This window comes from Macrobrachium rosenbergii, chromosome 41, assembly GCF_040412425.1.
Source record: "Macrobrachium rosenbergii isolate ZJJX-2024 chromosome 41, ASM4041242v1, whole genome shotgun sequence".
Classification (NCBI taxonomy): Eukaryota; Metazoa; Arthropoda; class Malacostraca; order Decapoda; family Palaemonidae; genus Macrobrachium; species Macrobrachium rosenbergii.
The window spans coordinates 71,258,996-71,278,474 of NC_089781.1; the positions used below are offsets into that span (position 1 = coordinate 71,258,996).

The 19,479-nt window shown below is 37.9% G+C and overlaps 1 long non-coding RNA gene across 8 annotated transcripts in view; it reads right to left on the reverse strand.

Annotated features, from left to right (window-relative positions):
- LOC136826895 (uncharacterized) overlaps positions 1 to 16,808 on the reverse strand; it is a 98,729-nt gene extending 81,921 nt beyond the window's left edge. For all 8 annotated transcript variants that reach the window (XR_010849738.1, XR_010849732.1, XR_010849737.1 and 5 more), the window contains exons 1-3: positions 16,694 to 16,808; positions 12,883 to 13,007; positions 771 to 848 (exon numbers count right to left, since the gene is read on the reverse strand). This is a non-coding gene — a long non-coding RNA (uncharacterized lncRNA). The remainder of the gene's footprint in view (positions 1 to 770; positions 849 to 12,882; positions 13,008 to 16,693) is intronic.
- Positions 16,809 to 19,479: the final 2,671 nt, after the last annotated feature.

Genomic DNA, 19,479 nt, shown 5'->3' on the forward strand with positions numbered 1-19,479 from the left:
ATGCTCTAAAATAAGTTTTTTCCACGAGTGCCAAAAAAACTTGTTGATCTTTACGGTCGTTTTTCTCAGTTTTCACTTTTTTGCACTTCAAACGCAAACTACATTTTTATTTTTAGGCCAATTTTAAAGTTAAATATGCCATTGGAAAGAGGAAAGAAAGATGAATAATTGTTGGGGGCTAGGTTTTTTCTTAGGTTGACGAGGAACCTGTGATAATCAAATTATACAAATTTGGGGGGGAAAATCCCCCCTCGCCCCATCCAAAAAAAATGGAAAAGTAGAAAAACTCTTCCCATTATTTTTTTCATACGATATACTTTCTGTGCATGAAGCCGCATTGCAATAGCTCTAAAAATGAAGGAGGTGAATCATTTTTAATTTTTTTTTTTAATAAAATCCAAAATAATCATCCGATCACCCTCAAATTTTTTCTGGAACATCACCTTATATACATGTATAACATATAAAAATTTCATAAAAATCAGGGCTTTATTTCTCACGTGGCGTTAAACCATTAAACCATATAAAATATAAGTTAAATTTCTAAAATGTTGTTATTTATATTAATTAAATCACAGATCTTTCAGCTATGGTACAACAGAAGCAGTCACTGAAAAAATACTACTGAAGTGCATTAATTTCCTGAGGTTCCTTAAATCTTACAGATTAAAATTACAGTACATATGGCCTTCCTACTTAGGTATTGCACAGAATGAAAATAAAATGGGCAATAGCTTACTAAAACTCATTACCAAGAAAAGACTTCTTACCAGTTGTTCCTCTTGCTAATGTAGTCTCTTTCCAAAAATTTACAAAATAAAAATCATAACTTGCTTGTGATGAGCAATCTGAAAAAAAAATATCACCTTAGAACAGAGGGCATAACCTGGCAACAATGAATTAAAAGCACTTCAAAAAGACCAACCAACATACATGATCGAGACAACAGGTAGTCAGACAAGTTGAAATAAAAATTGTAGTATATCAACTTAAAATACAGGGTTCAAATCAGCAGTGATAAAGATTTATAAAAAGACTGACCAACACAGGTTACAGATAAAGTGTTACTTTTTAGTATTGTACATATAAATATGATAAGCTTCAAAAGATGAGATACAAACTTTATTTTATTACTATTATTATCATCATATTACACTTCAACAACACTTACAATTAAATATATTTATTCTCCATAAAATCCCTCTTCAAATATACAGAAATACACAGACTTCTATCTTCATTTCAATAATATAAACATACAGTATCAGATTTTTTAATTATCACCGTACACATTTTTCCTAGGTACATAAACCACAGCCTTTTATAAATGAGTACTCGAGGGAATAAGCTGGAAACAATCACTTAAACTTAGTAATATGGCAGTTAACTGGTTGTAGGTTGGTGAGAAGATGAAATCTCCCATTCACCTCTCGTAATCCACCTTTTTTTTTTTTCAGCATCCAGGGTTGGGCGAGGTGGCTGACGTGGGATTATGACATATGGCTGTCATTTGTATACCAAATAAAAATAGCAAATTCAAGAAAAATTACTTTCCCTTTGCCTAAATCGACAAAAGTGAGATGGTTATAGGTGGAATGTGATATAAAATTTTAGATTTATATTAAAAGGAATTTTATATTAAAAGGAAAGATGCAAATTACAGTACTAAATTTGTTCCTACAAGAATACACACCTCCTTTCATATGGAGACCCACTTTAGTAAAAAGTATTTCATGGAACAAGATTGACAATATTCTGAAAAGGATCAGGATCTAAGGTTAAAAATCTCAGCTACATCCTGAACAATCTGTGACAATGACGAAAGACAGAAGGGATGGTCTGTCATCCCTAAGAAAAAGCCAACTTTCTGTTCAAGTACACAACAAGGGAAGGTCAACACCTGCACCTCCTATACAGCTTGGTACTGAAGCAAGAGGCTAATAGGGACCTTTGCCTGAATACAGTCTATAAAAATTCAGAGCAAGGTTTCTTCTTTTTTTTTTCTATAAAATGAGGATGGAAGCCAGTAAGGCTGGTTTGTTCTTCAAACCTAACTGAAGCTCCATCTGAATGGGTATGACAACTACAAACCCAATGAATTAAATATGAATGAAAACCAGGTCTTTCCCTTGCTAAAGGTGCCAGAGAGATCACCCACATATGCAGGGCCAGAAGGGAAGGTGCCAAATTCCCCTTACATTTGCCTAGCATTCCTAAGAAAGCAATAAGCAATCTTATGGCAGAAGCAGTGGAAAAGAAATAAAAGTTCCAGGTGTTCTGAGCCTAATTCTCCGAAGAGAAGAGCATAACAGAATTTAACAAACCCTGACAGTATGAACCTGTAGACAGGCAGAGGGAGCCATGTGGGTGATATCAAGAATCTTCTTTAGGATTCAAGAAATATTAAGATGAAGTGCCTCCCTTTCTTCTTGAGTGTCCAGAAGAAATTGACCCAATTGCTAAGGTATGCAGGTATCAGTTTTCTAAAAAGAAAGTTCACCAGGAAAGATATGCTGTTCAGGACAATCTCAGTCGCACAGTGTCTAAAACTGCCCCATCTTTTGAAGGTAAAAGGAAAGATGATGCTTCCCCTTCAAAGAGGATACCTGTCATCTGTACGAAAACCAATGACTGCCTATTCCCTTAGTCATATAACAGGAAAAATGGGGTGAGGCTACCAGTGAAGAGAAAGGTCAGCACAAAAGCACTCCTTCCAATGGACACCAAAGACTAACTCTGTCAAACAGAAAGCAAAGATGGGTGGAGCAGATGTACCTTTGCCTCTTCTTCTCAATGATCTAATTACAATAAGATGAGAGCAAGCGCTGGCTCCCCAGAACAGAATCCACAAAGCAGAGCAGGTTCTTTGTCTTGCAGGCATCATACTCTAACCCATCACCAGAATGGAATGGAATATAAAGTTTAGGCCAAAGGCCAAGCACTGGGGCCTATGGGGTCATTTAGCACTGAAGGGGAAATTGAGAGTAAAAAGGTTTAAAGGTGTAACAGGAGGAACCTTGCAAGTGCAATTTGAAACAATTGTTAGGAGAGGGTAGAAAGTACGATATATATGTATAAGAAAGAGAATATGAATAGGGGTACAGTAAAAGGAATGAAAGGGATTGCAGCTTGGGGCCACAGGGACACTGAAAACAATCTTAGTAATACCTACAGTGTACTACGCGTGGTGCACTGACAGCACTGCGTCATTGGGTCATGTCAACTTTTCCAAGATTCATTGCCAATTCATGTGGAGAAATGAATTTAAGTTTTCACATATTGAGATTCCTCAAAAGGAAGCGCACAAAAATGGATGAAAAATGTAATTGGCAGTATTCTTGGAAGGGTCTCTCCTTACCCCATTCCAGCAACCATACCCTTTTCTCTAACCATTTATTTCTAGGTTGAGTCTGAATGCAGATTGTAGGGTCAAGTAGGAAACCGAGTCCTTACAGGAAAAGGGACTTCTGAAGAAGACAACTAATTAGTGCTTGAAGGTCATCTGAAATGCACCTTACTTGAAGGGGCTTTAAAGAAAAATTCAAGGATGACCCAATGCTGAAGGATGAAAAATTCACCAAGCAGCAGTGTGAGAAGGAAGGGTTAGCAGACCTTCTTAACCAAAGTAACCAAACACCAGGTCAGGAAAGAAAAACAGGAGGGGATGCCATCTCACCTCTGTCAACAACAATCTATAAAATCTTCGTCTTTTCAGAAGTTCAGGTTCCACTTCCAGGAAAATGAGTAAGCTCAGATCCTGACAAGTGGTAGTACTATTATGGTCTAATCAAAGAACGTGAGCCAAAACTGAAATGATTAACTTAGGAAGGGTAGTGTTAGTTAAGAATAGAGCAACAATGCATGGCTACAAGACAGAGTGGCCAATAATGGAGACTTCAAAAAGGTAAGGGATCAGCAAGCTTGAGAAAAACTGAAGGAGACTGAGAATCTCCTGATCTGCTCATGAAAGAACTGATCTCTACTGATTTTCTCTTAATTTGGAGGTGACAATTGGAGAAGGGTTAATCCTTTGGTGCAGTTACAATCCAGTGATGCATCATCAAAATCCAACCACAATTTTGACTATTTGTTTTATTCCTTTTTTTTTATGAACAAGCCATAATAAAGTGAAGTAATTTGCTGTAAAATGACACCAAGTTGAGTATCATAGCATGAACAGTAACTTCACAGACAATGTGCAAAATAACACACTGCTTAACGCAACTCTGGTTCTCGGACAGAGGACTTGCAAAGACCTGTTGACTGCAAGAGTTAAAAGATTGTTATCAGTTAGATGGGTGAGGCCAAAGGGAACATTTATGAAGTAATAGGCAGAAAGTAAGGCAACTGGAAAATAGTGATTTTGCAAAGAATTTTCAATAACCTATAGGGTATGCTGTTCAAGGCAAGCTTATGAAGAAATAAACTTAACAATAACTCTTTTCTTAATTAGAAGGAAACCATATAAATTAAAAAAAAGGGTATTTAGTGGCTTACCATGCAAAATACTGTAAGGAAAATCTACCCATTCTGAATACAAAAAGGTAATGAAAAACACAAAACAAAAAAATTGACAGGTAATGTTATATCAATAAGCTTAGTTGTAAAAGAGAAGACAATATACTATGCCATAGTGTTTGAATACATAGAGCTTGTTCCTAGCATTTTCTGTATAAAGATCTGCAAATGAGGTTGTGAAAGGCATAAATCACAACTGCAACACCAATTTCCTCTATCAAGGACAAAGAGTTGACAAATTTTGATGACTCACGAATCATACTGGCAGCTCAACGCTTGGGAAATCCAGCCACAAAGTCAACAGATATTGACCCTATTCTTTACATCCTCCAAAAATCAATCAAAACTGGCCTTCTAACAAAGTTCATCAACTTGGATCTAACTAGCCTCTTTAGGATATATCTACCAGGCCTCAACACATTTGTTTCCAGACCAAAGCAAATGTTGAATAAAAGTGGCATCTGTTTTTATTGGGTACAATACTAATAACCTTCAAGTCAATAATTCTTGGAAAGTCTGCATGGCCAACAGCTTTGGAAGATTGTTTATATTAACTACCTTGCCAAAATTATTCACGTTGACACAAACTGCTTTGCTATAATTACTCATCTCAATAGCTGAATCATGATATGGATTTTGAACAATTATTTTGGAAAACAAAAGGACCAAAATTTAAAAGCATATTGTTCCTGACATCTAAAAGCACCAAACAGGTTTCCAAACCAACCTCCAAAAATGTGTGCATGCCACTGTTTTCTTACATATTTCACTGCCGTTATTTCTCAAGAATAAACTTAACAGCACCTAACAGTAATATTTACCCAACTTTAACACTACCAAGCAAGAAATCAATAGAAAAAGCCTGCCGATCTTGGCGTGATTTCCAATCGTTATGTATTACAGGACTCTTCTTCAAGGTTACAGTTGTCTCAAAGAACCCAAAGGACATGTAGGATTATCAAGGTCTCAGGACCCTCACAAACTTGAAGGTCTACAGTATAGTCATGTATTTTCAACTGGGTTACTGTCTAGAATGAAATTATTATATTAGAAAATGCCTGAGAAATTCCCTTGAAATGCCAGGAAGTCCAGAATATGCTTTCAGGATTTTGAGATGCACTGTTACTGTATTTACATCTCTGCATTGCAGAGAAAAGAGAATTGATGAATTCAAATATTCCTTTGTTGCTAAAGTTTGACAGTGATGTTCCTAGAACTGAGATGCTGACCAATCACACTGTTCTATATCTCCTCCTGACCACAATGACATACGGTAATGAGAAGACTGGAGACGTGGAAGCAGTCTCTATGCTAAAATAAACACCACAGTACAGACAATATCCTCCACTTTATTAGCATACGGTTAACTCCTAGTTAGGGACAAAACCATTCAATCAGTGCAATGTATTCCACAACTGGTGTAAGATGCAGCTGATGCTGTGCAAGTTTTCTGCATAAAAAGATCATTCCCAGTTCACATCCTTTAAAATAAGAAAAATTCTTATAAAACAAGCCACCACACCAGGAAGTTTTCAAGCAAGGTTCCACTGCATTAAAACTATGTCCCAGCCTAGTTTTTGAAAACACAAATCCATTACTAGTCACCTAACTGTGTGTAAGGCACCCAATGTGGCATTGGTATTTTTCCAGTTACAAATAAGGGCACGCATACTCAAATCAATATTGTAAAACATACCGAAAAGATCAGGATACTAACTTGATATTTGAGATAGAGACTTCCCTTACAGGAAGATGTCTCTCCCGACAACAATTACCACCTGCTAGCTTAAGCCACTGATCATATCCTTAAGTGGGCATTAAATATCTAACTGAAAATAAGAAGATACTAACTTACAATAATGCAAATAATATAAATTTTCATAATAAAATTTATTATTTGGATACTTACCTACTGTTAAAGATAGTTTATGTCCCCATGCCGATAGGCAAGTCAGCATTCAAACAAAGGATCGAATGGGTGCCCGGATGACTGTCTAGTACACCTGTTCTCCACGGGGTATGTTTTGAATGTTTTAGCTCTTGTCAGAATTTTCCTTGACAGCCCACTATATTGGGGGGAGGCTGGGTGGGGTCTACTTTAACAGTAGGTAAGTATCCAAATAATAAATTTTATTATGAAAATTTATATTATTTGGGACGAATCTTACCTCCTGTTAAAGATAGCTGATTCCCACATTGAGGAGAGGATGGTGGTAGTGCAGCTAGATAAAATCCGCTCAGCCAATCGAGCTAAAATTTCTTGCATGAAACCCAAGACATTCGAAACAAATCTGGAATCCTTTCTGGATCTTACTGCCATCAGAAGTTGGATTCAATTCAGGGAGCAAGGCTCTCATATGTGTGCAGCAAAGAGCAGCCTTGCGGATAAAAACGCTTCAATTCTGCCAGAATGAAACAGAAGTGGCGTGAGGGGACCCATGTGCCTGGGTCCAAAAGCCCTATAAAACAACAGTCATTAAAAATAAATACCTTTATGATATAAGGGTATGCTCCTATACAATATACAGGCAGTCCCCGATCGTTGGACCCAGCTTACATTGTTTCGAGGTTCACGATGCTCTTCAAATATATTAATAAAAATTATTTCCTGGGTTACAGCACATGTTCTGGGTTTCGTCACCAGTCCAACAGAAGACTGGAACTTAATACAGTTCCAAAATGGCAGAATGGTCAAAATTCATTTGCAATGCAGGTTACATCGTTTTCAAGGCACCCCAAGGGTTAAAAAAGTAAGGTTTTCTTTTGATTTTCGAAGATGTCTCGGTTACACCATTTTTTGGCTTATGTTGCAGAGTAGGAACAGAACCCCAACGTAAACCAGGGACTGCCTGTATGTACCTTCCAGCTCCCAAAATATCAAAACCCAGGATTTAAAATAAAGAGCCTAAAAGACTGCTCTTTCCTCAGTTAAGAAAAAGACTTGACTCTACTACTAGCAGCAGGCTAAGGGTTTTACTGTTTTCAAACACGATTCTGCATACTTAAGATAGTGAGTGGCAAACACCAAATCCCATCCTAAAGCAACAAATTATCATCAAACTAAATGAAGTAGCAACAACTCTCACATTATGAATATTTACCTTCAATAAAGGTAAAAGGTATGGAGCTAGTTCTCATGCACCAGCCTAATCAAATATGTCACAGAGAACGTTTTGTTCTCTGACAAGGGCATTCTAGGTTTCTAAAACCAAAAAACAAAAGATTAACTTTGCCTCTTCCAGGCTTAACCTTTGACGAAGACATTCTAGGTTGCTTAAAACCACAAAACAAAAGGTTAACTTTGCCTCCTCCAGGCTTAACCTTTGACAAAGACATTTAAGGTTTTCTGAAACCACAAAACAAAAGGTTAACTTTGCCTCCTCCAGGCTTAACCTTTGACAAAGATGTTCTAGGTTTCTAAAATCACAAAAGAAAAGGATAACAGCCTCTTCCAGGCTTAATTGCCCTAACAGGACAGAGCAGTGTTTCCTCCTCTTCCCTCCAAAGAGGTTAAATTGAAATTCTTACAGTTCTCTGAAAAACTTAGCCTTACCATCATTCTCAGCTCTAAGGAAAGTGCTTGCAAAAATTTTACTCTTTTAACTGCTGACAGCGCTAATTTAAAAGTTTCATATTAAAAAATTCAATGAAACTCATTCATGAAGCTCAGAATCTGCAGATAAAATTTAGACATGCATCTAAATTCCAGAGGGGGACTGATACAGAGTTGTAGGGGCTTCAATCTCAACTGATCTCAACATCTCAAGGTACTGATCATCAGCCAGATCTAATAGCACATGATGCAATACTGAGAAAAGTATGGAACAATAACTTTGAAAGTTGACAGTGAAAAAGTCTTACTATATCTAAGAAAGCAGAAAAACTTTGACTATATCTAAGAGAGCAGAGAAACTGATGTATACAGGGTTCCAGGTGCAGAAAATTCCTCTAGAGTGGCACCCCAACCAATAAACAACCCATTACTTCTGAAACAAGCCCATAGCTGTTTTCCATTTGATTAACGGTAGAATCCATGAAACCTTTGAAGATTCCCTTATTGGGAGGAGAGAGTCGAGCATCTCCAAGTGGTTAAGTGTGAGATGCAGAAGTTAGTGGAAGTGCATGGAATTCTGTAGTTTGAATCAATTTCCCTTTAATGGTAGAACAAAAGACATCTACTGAGAGGCTAGAAAGTTCAAAATCATTTGCTCTGAGGCTACTAGGGCTCTATAAGAATCATTGAGCAATTCTAGAACTTGAATTTTGCTCAATACTTCCTTTGAGGGCCCTCCAAGGAATAGTAATCGACTGGTTGTTCCTGTTCATCTGCATGCTAATAAGTCCAAATTTGAGCGCTCTAATCCCACAGCAACTGTCAAACATGAGGATGTAATGTGGCCACTCTGTAGTTAGTTTTGTTCTTTCTTAATCCTCAATTACCAAAAACACTGTCCTTCCGCAGAATGAATTATCAAACGAATATCATGTTGTTCATTTCATTCACAGAAGCAATCTTTCCACAATGACTTAATTTCTGACCAGGGATAAACTTGCTAGGCATCTTCGATGGTCTTTCCACCACCCTGACGTCTTGTACGCTTTACCAGGTGTAGTGTTGACCATTCTATGATGAAATGTAAGTGTAACGACATTTGTCAAAATTCTTTGTTTCATGTTACACAGCAGATGGAAAAACAAAACCTGGATGTAGGTTTATGATAAAATGGTCAACTCTCAGTTTCAGTGTCCCTCCTACAGAACCTGGCAACAATGATGGTCCTGGATTACTTACAAGTTTAATGAAGAATTAGATGTAAGTCATAATCTCTTATGCTGAGACTCTATGGTACCTGAGCCTGATTATTCTGGCAAATTCCCAGTGAGTCCATGTTTCCTAACAAAGAAAGCCCTTACTGCTTAGTTCCTTCAGGGCTAAAACTCTTCAAGAAGCAAGTACCTAGTATTCGTCTTCTGACAGACAAGCCTGCAAATTTCAAGTATCATCCCCACATAAGTAGATAAGAAAGAGTTAGGGAAGTTGACTGAAAATCGTAATTCACAGAGACCGAGCCAGGTGAAGCAATAGAACCTTGGGGCAACAAATTCCCTGTGAATACTTATAGAGGTGCTGTACACAAGCAAAAACAAAGAGCCTTGCACAGCAATACCTCCTCTGTGAATACACCTTGAAGGAACTTGCATGACTGAGGATGTACTGGTATGGAAAAAATGTATCCTGCACATCCACCAAAACGTCTGATCATTCTTTTGGAAAGTTACTAACACCATGCTGGGAAAAAAACAAATCATGGGGCAGGCATGTAAATTTATTGTCTCAATGTGTCAGCACTGGACACCAATCTCAAGTTGCTTATGGAGCTAGGAAAAAAAGGTAAAATCCCAGTGAATTACTGCCTGGTCCATTTCATTCTCTCTAATTTACAACCTCCTAGTAAAGAATGAAAGACTTCTGGTGGAGAAGACAAAGGAACAGCTATAGGAGACCTAACCAGTGGAGGGTAACCTAAAGGAATCATAAATCTCCTTCAGTGCCTCCAACACGTGGAGTTCTGCTCCTAAGTCTCTCCAAGCAAGCCAGGTGGCCTGCATTGACCACCTACCAGAACCTGAGGGCTGAACTTATCCCCAAAAAGGTATAAAATAAGGCTTGTACCAATACATCCTCCCTTATTGCTGTAACCTGTGCAGCATAAGCCTTTACTACAGATGCGAGCATAAGTGTCCTCACTTCTTCCAAAGCATGAGAACATTAGCCTGCAGCATCAGAGTTGAGTTTGACTGTGCAAGTTAAAAACAACACTCTTCCTCGCTAAACTCCTGCTGACGGCAAAAACATTTAAGCTGGCTCCACAAACTCCCTAAGCTGGCACCATAAACACACTAAGCTGGCATCTCAACCTCTCTAAGCTAATGCAGAGAAGAGGTAATTATACTGAGCAAAAGTTCAATAAAAGTAAAACAACAATCTAATCTGATACAGTACTCTGTTTCAGCATGTCTAAAGCACTTGTCAGTCTTGAGTTCATCTCTTCACAGGAAAGAGATAAAGAAAACCAAATCTCCAACTGAAGATGGTTTAAGCGCCTGTATCGCAAGAGGCGGTGCTCTGCGACTTCATAAAAAACCAGAAGACAATCCCCGGCAGACATAGGGAGTTTTGTGCACCCAAGTACGAGAAAATTTATGAAAAGCGCTCTAAATGAAGGAGAAAGTTTGGGTTCTCTTTCTCCAAATACTTATATTGCCCTGAAACACTTGACAACAACAGAGACCTATTCTCTATGTGGCCTCTTTCCTCAACAAAATGGGGATAAAGCGAAAGTGCAACCTCCAACAAACACCGATCAAACTGAAGAAGATCCTCCTATTCAAACTCTTCTTCTGCCAGAGGATGACAACCAGCGACAGAAGGTGACAACAGCCGAGTACCTGCATCGCCCACGACTCGATGAAGGGAAGACGGAAATGCAGTCTGAAGCGACTCAGCTGAGTCCACACTAGTCAGTGAGTGAAAGAAAACGAGGTGCCAAGCAAACAGGAAATGTTGGGAAGCCGGGGGTTGAGGAGTTATAAAAAATAAGTTAAGTATACCTTAGTTTTACCAGACCACTGAGCTGATTAACAGCTCTCCTAGGGCTGGCCCGAAGGATGCAGCAGGGAAGATCTGAGAATAGTTGGAATGGTTCCAGGTACCTGGGTAGAGGGCTTACAGGTGGTTCACCTGACTACCGATCGGGCGATTGCCGCGGTTTTTGAAATTCTGCCGTGACGTCAGGGACTTAAGCTATATATATAACTACTAGGTAAGTTAGATGTTTAAAAACATCAATTGAGGCAGTAGTAAAAGATTCGCTAAAAGCTGAGGCAGTAGAAAAGCCAAAAGCTGAAGAAAAAGCACGTAAAGAACCAATAAGAGCATTTCAACGGAAAAAGAAGAATAGGCTAGCAGACAAGGATTTAGAAATGAGCAAAAGTTGAAGAGATTAGTTAAACAATCGACTGCGCCGACATAACATCGGAATAAGGACTCGCTACAGACATTATTATTAATAAAGAGGTTTATACCTATATAATTAGTCCTATCGGGGCTAACAACCTCATATTAGGTGCCGAAGATGGCAGAAGTCGTATACATAGCAAAGATTAATGTTTCCCGAAACGATCTTTCAGTTAACGCATTATATGAAGACTCAGAGTGAAAAATGGAGAGGCAGGTGATGGAGGGCACAGAACCACATTGCCCTGAGAACCAACCCGGTTCCCTGGCAGCAGATTCTTCCAACTGTTGCAGGACAGTCCTAGGCTTGGGCTACAGATGGGCAAGGCACTGACACCTTACCTCTTATAAGGGAAGGCAAAAATGATCACACACTATGGGGGGACCCCGGACCAGTTCCCTAACCAATTCAGACAAACCTTGTACTGACCAAAATGAGGTTTACGTCCTGTTCTAAATTCTCAATACACTTTTCCTGAACTGGAAGGGGAGAGGAAGGTGGAGCTAAAGAGGAAGTCTTAGTACTAACCAAAGCATTAACAAAGGAAAAGCCACAGATGAAGGACCTAGAGAAGGGGGAGAGATGACAGGTTGATTACCTAACTAACTGCATTCACAGTATATCTGCTTCCCTTCTCTTCCTATACTAACGAACTTAAGCAGAAAGTCCTTCGAAAATCCCTACTTCCTCACATCTACTCTCAAGATCACACTTTATACCACTGCAACATCCTGCTAACTCAGTAATCATTCCTACAGAACCTGATGTTCTTATACTTGATTCCTAGGAAAAATAAATGTAAAGTACAGTGCCGTGAAAGTAGCAAACAGCCATGAAATACCAACAAGTGCCTATACACAATGGCAGCAAGGTGAATTCTGACAAGAGCTAAAACATCCAAAACACCTGGTGGAGAACTCCTCTAAAACACTTAGAATTGTCTATTTTGATAGTTTAAACACAAAAAAACCCTCTGAAAATGCTTATACCTGAGTATTTTAATAAGATTTATCAAAAAAAGTGCACTTAGTCAAGAAAATGATATGAAAATACAGTAATTAGTGAATATTTCTCAGTGAAAAATACTGCGAATGGGCGAATTTTCTGTGAATAATGGGTAAATACATTCCACAGAGAAATCCGCGAATACATGAGTCCACAAATAGTGAGACCACAAATACGGGGGGTTTACTGTAATAGACAGTGATCTGCACAGCCATTCAATCTTTTTTTTGCATGCCAACTCGCCTATCAGCGCAGAGATATAAGCTATCTTTAACAGTAAGTAAGATTCATCCCAACTGCTGTAACATTAAATATTACACACTTACTACTAAATACTTACTGGCCACATGGAGAAGAGTATCACGTTTTGATGCGTGACAAATAAGCATTGTCAAGGCCTTGGCCTCAGAAGCTCCTTTTACTAACCAAGCAGCATAAGTGATGTTAAAAAATCCAGGAGCTTTCCTGTAATTCAAAAAACAGACTTGCATTAAATTACTGTATTGTTTTTCTTATTAGTATAATTTTCCTTGTATAATAAGTAAGATTTTCAATAATTTCTTGGATTCTCTATAGACCTGCATAATTCAGAAACAGACCCATTCAATACTAGATTTCATAATTTGGTGGCTTACCAAACATGTTTGCATTGTTCAGAACAAATGTCAAAAAATTCAGGCATTATACTGTGTTACTCAGCCTTCGATTTACACAGGAGGTCTCCATGACTGTCCTGTGCATCTCACCTCAAAAACCACAATTTCCAATTCATTAAATCAAATGACGATGTATATAAGGTTCAAATTCATATACATACCATATACATCCTCTGTAAAGAGCAGGTGTTCCAAATCATTTCTAAATTACTGTACTCATACCTATAAAAAATTTAAGCAAATACAAGTTGTTATTCTGTTTTGTTTAAGGAAAACTATAATGACAAGAAAAAACAAACCTGCTAGATTAGGTTAGGTTATACTTATTAGGCTATAGTGTAAACATGAATCATATATTTTCCAGCTACTTATCTTCTGATTTATGCTTTTTACCTTAAATGATTCCTGTTGGTACAATGCATTTGTTTTTGGGTCCCTCCTAATAATTGCAGTTTCCTGCTGGAGTGGCCCTACAATAGTTAGGGGGCAGGGTAACAATAAATAAAAAAAAAGTGGCTTGCAACAACAATAATGGTCAGAAATGCAAAAAACATAAAACAGGATGCCAGATATATGTGTGGCTTATGTATCTGGGGAGAATGAAGTACCATAGTACGACAGCTAACCCTTAAGGGCCACCTAGCAACGTCCTATGGTACTGCAATCCTTACCTAAGAAGCAATAGGGACTATGACTCCGGCCTGGGCAAGAATGCAGAATAAAGGGGGGGGGATTATTCACTGGTTAGAGAAGAAAATGGATATATACCACTCACATCATTGCATTTTATGTTTTGTGTTATTTGAAGAAGCAAACAGAACAAACACTGCTATCAAAACTCTTTTATTTCTGAAATAATCCAGCAACTAAAATATGGTGAAAAGTACTTAAAATGATCTTGATCCACAATCTTCTGACTAGTCAATGCACAAAGGAAACTTACTCTAAATTGTCCTAACATACATATCAGCCTTGGCTTCTATACATTCATTATAAAATTATGCTCATAAGACATACTTATCCTGGATTCCTAACCTAACTTTTCATCATCCCTGAATGGCCCAAAAAATGTGATACCATGGCCTGCTTATGAGCCAATAAAAAACATATTTCAATACGGATGCATAACAGCCTAACCTTCCCTTAAACCTAAACAATCCTTATCTGGCCAGGCCCAGACCCCCTGACTGAGATGGAAACCACAGCAAATGCACATGTTAGAACTATATGCCGCCACCTAAACGCTTAGTAATCAGCATGCATGTTAATGCATAATAAGAACTACGAACAGAGCAGTCAATGAAAACTTGGGAAAATTAAAGGTTACACAAAGATAAAGAAAAAGTAAACACTGACCTTGAATAACTGACCAAGTAATGTTACTTTTCAGAGGTTTTAAGACATGCTGGACTGTTCTACACACTCCTCCTCACAGGAAAGCAGCATGTCATTCATAACCCCCCTATAGGATAGTTATTTTGGTAAAACTGAAGACTACTACCACAGCCTGGTTCCTGTCAGTTGGCAACTGTAATATTTACTGCCTTTTGCTTATGTTTTTGTGTTTATGCCTTTTGTTTGTGTTTATGATATTTACAGTTTTTTTTAAGTTTATTCCTAAGGGGCTGCAACCAAACACTGTGACCATTTACCACATAAAGGGGCACGGTAGTAGTCTTCAGTATCAATTTATTTAGGCTTTTGGCTATCACCACTGAATCACAATTGGCTGGTAAGCATGGAAATAGGTGCTGTCACTTTCCCAGACTTTGCCTACACTAGCCTACTCCTCAGTTAGGCTCGCTCAAATGGACTACACATGGCACCATGGTTTGCAAGCTTTAGCCTATTCCTTGCAAAGCACCTTTACATCATTGTAGCATATAGCCTAGCCTATCAATTCAATCTAATTTTAAATAAATCCAAAAAATAAAGGCAGTGAAGTACAAGAATCGGTAATATAGGCTAAAGGAGACAGCCACACAAGATATAAATTAGCCTATTAATATAATCCCTGTAAAATTTTATAAGCTGCCAATATGACTCCCTACCGTAACCTAGGGGTGTTTGCTGGTTAAAATTTTGCCATATTAGCTATCAAGGGGGGGCCTATGGGGTACAAAGGAACGAGAATGAAGAGCTCTTTTAAAAAATGTAGGTTACAATTTCATATCGTGTACTGGCAACTTATAAAATTCCATAATTCCTTGACTAAAGAATATAGAAAAGGTTGTATACAATGCAGCAGAGGTGAGACAATTTGAGAAATTTACCGAGATAATGTAAACTTAATTATTTACTTTTTGTTTATATCTTTGCTTTCATCCCTGAGGGACTGGTACTAAACATGGCATTCCTCGGAACTTGTTGTTTTACTTTATGTGCAGTTATGGAATTAGTGCAACTACAGACGTTCGCTAGGCTATTATGTGAAATTTTGGCCTAGTCTTAACAAGCAATTTGTTAGCATAAATAGGCTAGTTTTTAGATCATCACACGAAGTGAGCTATGACAGCAAATTGGTAATTCTAAGCTGTAGTTCCGCGGTGAGCTAAACTGTGGCAGTTGACGTTTTCCTATGTTATTTTACTTGCTTTACAAGAACTGAAAGTAATATTTTGTCGGCCAGCTGCAACTAAACTGTAATTGACCTTTAGAGACTACATGATACCTACAGGGTAGATCTCAGCCGGCATTCCGTGGCGAGCCTCCCCCCCCACCCTTAGCTAATACAGCAAAATTGTAACCAGTAAACACCCCTAAAAATACCAGCTTAATGTACCCTAGGGGTCTTTACTGGTTACAATTTTGCCGCATTAGCTTTGGAAGGGGGTAGGGAGCTCGCCACGGAATGCCAGCTTAGATCTACCCCATCGAATAGTCTTCAAAGGTCAATTACAGTTTAGTTGCGGCCGGCCGACAAAATATTACTTTAAATTCTTGTAAAGCAAGTAAATCAACATAGGAAAACGTCAGTTCCCATAGTCTAGCTCACTGCGGAACTACGGCTTAGAATTACCGGGAATTTTGCACAAAATAAGCTACCAAATATCATGACTTCTGAAGGCTCTACTAGGCTAGTATGTTTTCACAATGGGCTAGTCGTGATAAGGCCGGTGAGGGCCAGTGCCGTCCGGTCCTGGTCGTTTCGGCCGTAAGTCACTTAGGCCGTAACATCCAAAACAATGTAAGACGTTATGTTTATGGTATTTACCATCATTATTTCATGTTTTACGTACATCCCCAAGGGGCTGGTACTAAACACGGCGCCCATTTTGCACGTAATCGCGCTTACGGCCTAAATGACTTACGGTCCAAACGACCCGAATGCGTGCCGTCAGTGCACCTCACGTTGTGCACTGTAGACATTACAAAGTTGAAGGGTTAGATCAAGATCTGGCATTCTAGGAAAGTTAGGTTTGTTGAGGTCTGCGGAACCTGCCCTGTCATTCTACACTCGGCCCCCAAAAAGGTTTGCAAAAGGATGATAGTCACCATTCTAATTTCGAAGCGGTGCGTCCCAGTATCAATCAAAACAAACTTACACTGATGCCAAGTCACACTCACACCAAGAAGCAAACTGGTCAATGGTCATCTAGTTAGAGGCGATTTTCTACTGCGTATCAAATTGTTCGCAGCTGAATCAGAATAAAAAGGGTCCGTTTGCGGTTCCATTTCTGTATTGGGAACTAGGTGAAAATTAAATAAAAACCCTGAAAATACTACATGTTTACTGGAGAAGGAAGATGTTTCCCAGTAAAATTTTCTGAATCGACTAATTCATTGTAAAGTTAAACACCTATTAACACAAGTTTCATATTCATGCCTTTCGTCTCGATTTATAAATTTATCACTCTGCTGCAAAATAAATAAATAATAGAATTAATAATTAATAATAGAATTACCATGCATTTTTCCTGCACTGTATTTCATAGTAGGTTTCCCACATGAATGGCAACACTGCAACGTGAGAAAACGAGGATCGCTTAAAATATGAAAATAAATGGAAATTTCCTACTGAATTCATTTATCTAGGATGGTAAAAATATGGATAAGATTTCAGAATTTCCTAATGATTGAATTTATGTGAGTGATAAAACTGTAATAAAATTCAGGATATCTTCTTTACCTCTATAACGGCGCTTCAATTTCTCGTGTAGTATTTTAAGTTTGCTCATTTTCTTAATTTCATTTTGCCTTTATTCCACATTTATTACAATAGTCCATTTTACTTTCAATATTAACTTTATTGAATGAATATTTCCAACTCAATAATTTTCCGCATTTTTTTTCGATTCAACTACATCTGTTCTTTCTTGTTTATATTTCAGGCTTCCCTCGGCCCCCTCCCCCCCAAAATAAGAATTAGTTCTTCAACTAAATTTTCACAAAAATTGTAGCTGACACTTCATCCTGCATGCCTGTTAATGATATTAAATTTCAGTGTACTAGTTCTTGTTTTGAAATATGTTACTGATGCAAAACTATTGTCGCATATTTGTTTTCCCTGAAATCCTTTCCTTTTCTAGTATAAATTGATTCCTATCACAATCTAGTTGAATTTATAAATAAGCTATAATTTTCATTTCTCTGGTTCTTTATGTATACTTTTCATTATCTTTCATATTATTCATCATAATGTTATTTTTCTTTATTTTTAATCCACACTTCTTGCCTGCATCCATCAGGATCTGAATACAAAATTCTCTGTGATTTCTGCTATCACAAAGTCAAGGTCAACAAAGAATAATGTTCCCAAACTTACTCATTCCTTTCATAAGCCTCCTTTCCTCTTCTGTTTTTTTTCATTGTTAGATATGTTACCAGATCAAACAGTGAAAATGATCCGGTGCAACCTTGTCTAAGTCAGGTGGTAACTTCCATTTCTTGATTTTTGTATACCATCCCCAGGTCAATATTTGTTTTGTCGCTCTTGTGCATGTTACAATTGCATTTACGACTTTCGGGTGAATTCTGTATTCTTTCATAACTTCTGTCATAACGTTTGCTGAGTCAAAAGCTTTTCTAAATTCTGTAGTAGTTACTAATACGGGGTTTGAAGTCCTGCAACTCCTCGACACAATATTGTACGATAAGATGTTGCCTTCTTTGCGGCCTCCTCTTCCTCCTCCTGTAATCCTTCCCAGCACTTATTGTCTTCTTCATTTGTTCTTAAGTGGTTCTCAACTTTTTCTTGAATTATCACCTTGTATATCATATATATGTTTAACAGTGTCATATTTATTTTTGACCTCTTACAATTTTATGGTTTTTGTTCGGTCTCTATTTCATTCTTAAACATTTTAACAAGGTTTGTAAACACGTCTTTCTCATCATTAATGCCTTATAGAATCCGGGTTTCAGGTTATCTAGTCTTCCTGCTCTTGACTTTAAAGTCTTAGCCTTCTTTATTCTTAGGCAGTTCCTAATCTGGCTAGAGTAACTAGAGGTATCTCCGCTGGTTTTGGTAAATAATTGGTTTCATAAGCGAGTCATCATGTTCTCTGAACATAATACACATCTCAATGCTTTATTCATCTACTTTCATGTTGCCATCCAATTCTGCCATTTCATTTTCATATTCTGGCTTGTTTTCTTCGTTCCATACTAAATCTATATGATCCTCGTGCTTACTATATATGGTTTTCCAGTGTTGTACTAATTATCCTTAGGCTTCTTTTCCATCATTTTGACTTCATCTCCTCTCTAATTGAGACGTGACGTTCACTGCCGTTCATGAAGAAAATCATAAGATGACTTTAAAAATATTAATCTAATGTAACAAATCACCGAAGTACAACGTTTCGGTAAGCCGCAAGGCTACTGAGACCAGGTTCCTGACAAGACATTTGGTTTGATGTATTGTTTTCTTGGCTGTTGAGTCCTTCTGTGTAGTTACAACTTACTGAAGGTGCAGAGAAGTGTTCTGAGCTGTCAAGGGCACGACTAAGATAATGGGGCTGGACAAGTCTCCTACGAGTCGTTGCTTATTTGGAGGTTAGGGAGACTGTCATCCAGACACTTGGTGTATCACCAGTATCATAGCGGCATTAATTTAATAGGTTATGATACACGTTACAAAGTCATCTTTATAGATACACATTTCATTATGTAATCTTGGTATGAATATGATAATCTCTCTCTCTCTCTCTCTCTCTCTCTCTCTCTCTCTCTCTCTCTCTCTGTACAATGTCTGTTTCGCGGTCTTATTTTATAAGTTACCAATACACGATGTGATATTGTAACCTAGATTTTTTAAAAGAGCCCTTCATCAAATTACG